Here is a 5972-nt window from a genome sequence, read left to right as displayed (position 1 = left end):
GACACCACGATATTCAGCATCACAAACCGATGTTCCTACACCCTGTGGCCGGACTATGTGCATTTGCCAGTATCTAAACCCAATCTGTGGCAAATGCATTTGCAGTATCTATCTTCCACAGATCCATTTTAGTCTTCCAGGAAAAAGATAACATCTCAGCATGAATCTAGCAGTTGCAATCCTCCATCTTAAGTTATACAAGTTTTCACATAAACATTTGAAGGAGTCCAGAACTCTGGACACAGGAAACTTAGTAGATTATATCAGACCACAAATGTATATTATCATGAAAACTGTTGACAGTGCTCAAGAAACTTCACACACGCAACGACCATTACTTCAGCAATTCACAAACATAAATAAATGGATCACTCGTCTTCCTCCGAGATTGCAGTCATCTCAGAGGAGAAATGGTAGGAATCTGCAACAGCGATATGATCATCATCGCAAACAGGCAAGGAGTCTGGTGGCAAAGCATCAAGGTGGGTGCCAAGCCGGCGAGCGATCGATCCCCCGTCCTGCACAACTCCCCTGTAAGGCCTCCAAAGTAGGCTGGTAAGGGGGGCCTGATTAAAAAAAGAAGAAGAAGGCATTTGTAGGCCGCCAGCGCTAGATTCGAGCATCTCTATGACCTCACTCATGGTTGGACGATCTTGCGGCTTCATCTGAATGCACTGTAGCCAACAATGCATAGCTTCCTCTCCAACTCATGCATGTCAGTAGCAGCAGATATCTCACTGAAAGATCGAAATTGACGACTAGAGAGGGTGAATAGGTACCTCGCTAAATTCTTTCGAATCGGATAACCTTCTCCTTTGTTTCACCCAACACACCTCAAAACTCAAGCTGAGGCAAATAGAGAGAAACAAAGAAAAGAACCAATAACATGTGACTCCATAGATAAGATATGAATACAAGATTCCATTTAAGATCATTTCATAACTCTAGTCACAAAAAGCTCGCAACTTAGAAAGAAACTCAAGAAGATGGTCATCAGATGAAGAAACTTTCTAAGTTGATAACTTAGAGACAAGAGAATGCGAAACCCAAATTCATACTATTGTACGTTCATTTTATGCCCCTAGCAACAAAGAGATCAACTTTATAAGGGTGAAAAACTGCAGCTCAAAAAGGAAAACGAAAATCACAGCTGAAAAATGAAAAACTTTCAAGAGAAGCAAGGGGACCAAAAGGAGGCTAGAAGGAGATGAACACATGCTCATGCGAGAAAATTAACTTCATTAAGCACAAAGGTTGGCCCTATTTTAGGCAGATTACAAAGTTTTTTTTCCTCTCACAAAAACTCTAACCTATTACAAAGGCTAAGTATATCCTCTCCTCTCCTCCAAAACCTATCACTAGGCTCTCAAATGGCTGGCTCCCCGCTCCCCTACAGCTCTACCTCTCTATTTATAGGTCTAGAGAGGTGACTTAACCCTTAAGTTTCCTTATTCCGAAAATACCCCTTGCTTACAATGGCCTCCTACCTACCACCAGGGTATTTTGGTCCATTTTTCACTCCGTCCATCGAACGGTCGTGACACCTTCATGACTTAGCTTCATATCGATGCAAGCTTCACGATGATGCCAAATGCACTCCATCCTTCCATGGTTTTAAGGTCAAACCGCGAAACCACATCGCACGCTTCTCAAAGAGTGACTCATTGTCGCTTGCTTTAACGTCAAGCAAGAATCCTAATGTCGACATGTGTACTTCATCTTGCGATCTCGACTGCTAGCAAGTCTCTCCCGCTCCTGATCCCTCGGGCCGCGCTTGTCACTTACATCGGCATCCACTTTGCTTGACTTTGTCAACACGACGTCTTTATCCTTCCTTCCAAGCTTTGCTTGACTTCCATGTGCACAGCTAGAACCACCCTTCACTCCGTCCGGCCTGCTCGATCGTCCGGCACCAAGCACCCTGCTTGGCCTTAATCATCCCGCCGTCGGCCGCCAAGTGAAGGGTTGCGGGTAGGCTACGCTAGCACAAAATAAATTTTCTCTACCGCATTCAACCAGGAAGCCATGCGAGTAGGGGATCATGAATCGTTACCACTTGACGAGCAGTGCAGCGGAAGAAGAGTTGGAGCAGACCAATCCAACGTCGTGCGCGTCAAGTAGTCGATCGTCAACCTCGTCCCGAGCACGTCCCGAGCACCTTCCGAGTACTCGCGGGTACGTCCCGAGTACTCCCGAGCAGATCAGCACTGCAATAGTAGCAGCGCCTCTACGGTATCCACACGTACAAGGATGGAATCGTCGTGCGCCGGTGTGCTAGCACCGCGCGCCCGGCTAGGGTTTCGAAGGGAGTTCGGGAATAGGAGGCGGCTAGGGTTTCTAAAAAACTCAATGCGCCTTGGCCCCTGCCTATTCTTATATAGAGCACGCTAATGGGCCTTTAATCAATATTAAAGCCCATTATGACTCTAAACCCTAATGGTCCTTTAATCAACATTAAAGCCCATTAGCAGATCCAATCCGCAAACTCGATCGCCTCTAGGGCATATTACCAACACCAAGTTGCATCCATCACCTGCACAATATTAGACAAGCAAACACATATCTCCAATTTCATTATAGATTAGTCTCTAATCAAAATCATCAGTTAAAGCATATCTCAGAGAAATCGTGAACGTCGGATGGTCTGGCGTGCATACCTCCTGAGCGCTGGACCATCCGACGTGTGCAAACCATCAAGCCAACAACTTCTACAACCTCTCTGTACTAAATACTCCGGCGTATTCTCCGGCATGCACACTTCCAATCGCCGGACCATCCGGCGTGTGTAACTCCTTCGGACCAGCAATCTGCAACCTCTCTGCAAGAATTGCTCTGGCGAAACATCCGGCGTTTAATACTTCCATCGCCAGATCATCCGGTGTTCATAGCTTGATTTCCTTCGAAAACTTCTTCTCTACAAGAATTAGTCCAGCATTCACAAGGGCACATCGCCAAACCATCCGATGTACTGATCTTCTAAGCTCCACCTCTTGGAACAATCCGACGTGCTTCATGCCTCATCACCGGACCATCCGGCGTGCATAACCTTTTCTGCACCAAACCTTCCTTTGTGTGTAACTTTCCTGGGACAGAGACAAAACTCCCAACTCCATTTCTTTCCAACTTTGGTTAGTTATGATTATCATTGCAGTACATATACATGATCAAGCAATCCAAAACTCATCGAACCAAATTCACCACGCTTGTCAATCACTCATCACATATAAACTAAGCCTCGTTTCAACTTAGTTTCTCACTCACCCACTTTCTGTTCAGCTAGATGGTCATACACCCACGACGGGTAGTATGCTTGACTTGAGTTCGATGCATTCTGGTCTGCATTCCTACGCCCTCCTGCCATCTCCAGCAGCAGCATACCAAAGCTGTAGACATCAGATTTGCTTGATATGACACCAAAGCTCCACGATACATTTTAGGAGCTATGTACCTGATAGTTCCCCGTAAGGCGCTCGCTGGCACGAAGCTCTTGTCCCTTGGGTACAACTTGGCGAGGCCAAATTCAGCAACTTTTGGGACAAAATTGCTATCGAGAAGGATGTTGTGTGGCTTGATGTCAAAGTGAAGGATCTGCATATCGCAACCCCCATGCAAGTAGTCGATGCCCCTTGCAATCCCCAGAGCAATCTCATTGAGCTTATCCCATGAGAAACTTCTCTCGGATGAGAATATGTACTTGTCGAGGGATGTTCCTTCGCCTAGCATTTTGATTAGGATTTCAACCTATCAAAGATCTAAATCTTAATACCCTGCAAGTCTATACCATTGGTGCGCTCAACCTAACCGATACTTTGAGGGTGAGCTACTAAAGCGGAACAAGTTTTGATGTTGAATTCTTTATAGATCGCAGTAAAGGTTCTGCTTCTGAACTGGCTACTGTTGTCTATAATTATCCAATGTGGAATGCCGTATCGAGTTATTATGTTCCTCATGAACTTCTTAGCCTCTTCTGTGGTTATCTTTCCCACGGGTTCGACCTCGATCCACTTAGTGAACGTGTGGATAGCCACGAATAGGAATTTAAAACCAACTTGGGCCCTTGGGAACGGTCCCAGGATATCCAAGCCCTAGATAGAGAAAGACCAAGAAAGAGGAATTATTTGCAGAGGTTAGGCTGGTCGAGTGTTCTGCCTTCCAAAAAATTAGCAGCTTTTGCACTTTCTGACTAGCTCGGAAGCATCCTAGAGGGTAGTCGGCCAATAAAATCCCTGGTGGAAAACCTTTCCAACCAGGTGTGGTAAGAAACATGATTACCATACGTGCCTCCATGGATGCACTTCATCAAGATTCTGTTACTCCCTTTTCGATAAAGCTTGCCGTCTACCAGAGCGTATAGCTTCGATTTACAAGCAATTTTCTTCGTAGATGCATCATCATCAGGGACCTCTCAACCTTCGTGATAGGCTCAGAATGGGGTCATCCAATTCGGCTCATGTTCGAGTACTGCAGCTTTCGTATCTGCGGATTCTGCCTCGCTGACTCAACCAGACGACTGGTCGAGTTGGGTAGCATCTGTACTCAACGCTGTCGAGACAGATGGTTTGAGGAGTTTCCTAACGAAGACTCCCATAGTTGTTAGAGTTCCAAGTGATACAGCTATGTGGAGCCCGGTTACCAGTCTTTCATACTCTTCAACATTGTTAGAAGCTTTAAATTCTAATTGAATGACGTACGTGAGTTCGTCGCCTATTGGAGATTTTAGCATGATGCCAGCTCTTGAGCCTTGAAGTGTGAGCAATTCGTAGAAGAATAGCGTCCAGTGGTCCTCGGCCACGTTTGGCTTCTTTTCTTCAACATTTGTCCACTCGGTGATAAATTCTGCTAGTACTCCCAACTTAATGCTTGTGCGTGGTGCATAGTCCATGTCGAACTCGTTGAGCTCAACTGCCCATTGTGTGATTTGTCCAGTAGCCTCCTTATTGCGTATAACATCCTTCAGCGGATACATCATCATGATGGTGACCTTGTGCGCTTGGAAATAATGTCGTAGCTTCCGGGAAGACAACAAGACTACATACAGGAACTTCTGCACTTGCGGGTATCATAGTTTAGCATCGTGTAGAACTTCGCTCATGTAGTAAACCTGCTTTTGGATCTTAGCCTTCTTCTCAAGATATTCCCGCTTGACCACCAGAACCGTGCTTACAACTTGTGGGGTAGTTGCAATGTACAAAAAGAGCTCCACTTTTTTGTTAGGCGGGGTTAGAAGTAATGAAGACAATAAATACCTTTTTAAGTCTTGAAAAGCATGCTCCGCATCTTCTGTCCACTCGAACTGGTCTTGTTTTTTCAGCAGCTTGGAGAAAGGTATCTCTCGCTCGCCCATCTTGTAGATGAATTGACTAAGGGTTGCTTTGCACCCCCGTCAATTTTTAAACTACCTTCATTGTTCGAGGTGACCGTATTTGGTCAAGAGCCTCGATTTTGCCCGTGTTAGCCTCAATGTCTCGACTTGACACTAGGAATCCGAGAAGCTTGCTAGACGGGATACCGAAAGTGCACTTCTCGGGGTTAAGCATCATATGATACTTCCTGAGGTTGTCAAATGTTTCTTTGAGATAGTCAATCAATGCATCTTTGGTTCTAAATTTGACTACAATATCATCGACATAAGTTTCAACGTTGTGTCCATTTGGGGCTGTAAACAATTTTGAATATACTGTTGATAAGTAGCACCAGCACTCTTCAAACTGAGAGGCATCTTTACATAACAAAATACACCAAAAGGAGTAATAAAGCAAGTTTTTCTTCATTGTCTATCCCCATGCTAATTTGGTGATACCTCGAATAGGCATCTAGAAAACACAGCAATGTACAACCTTCCATAGAGTCGACAACCTGGTCGATGCGAGGAAGAGGATCCTTGGGCAAGCTTTGTTGTGGTCGGTGAAGTCGACACACATTCTCCACTTGCCATTGGCTTTCTTCATGAGGACTGAATTTGCAAGCCACGT

The 5972-nt window shown here is 45.2% G+C and overlaps 1 pseudogene; it reads right to left on the bottom strand.

Moving 5' to 3' along the window:
* Positions 1 to 347: 347 nt before the first annotated feature.
* On the bottom strand, positions 348 to 4972 carry LOC133883894 (rust resistance kinase Lr10-like; annotated as a pseudogene).
* Positions 4973 to 5972: the final 1000 nt, after the last annotated feature.

The sequence above is a fragment of the Phragmites australis genome, chromosome 1 (genome assembly GCF_958298935.1).
Source record: "Phragmites australis chromosome 1, lpPhrAust1.1, whole genome shotgun sequence".
NCBI lineage: Eukaryota > Viridiplantae > Streptophyta > Magnoliopsida > Poales > Poaceae > Phragmites > Phragmites australis.
This window is presented reverse-complemented; position numbering and strand designations above follow the sequence as displayed.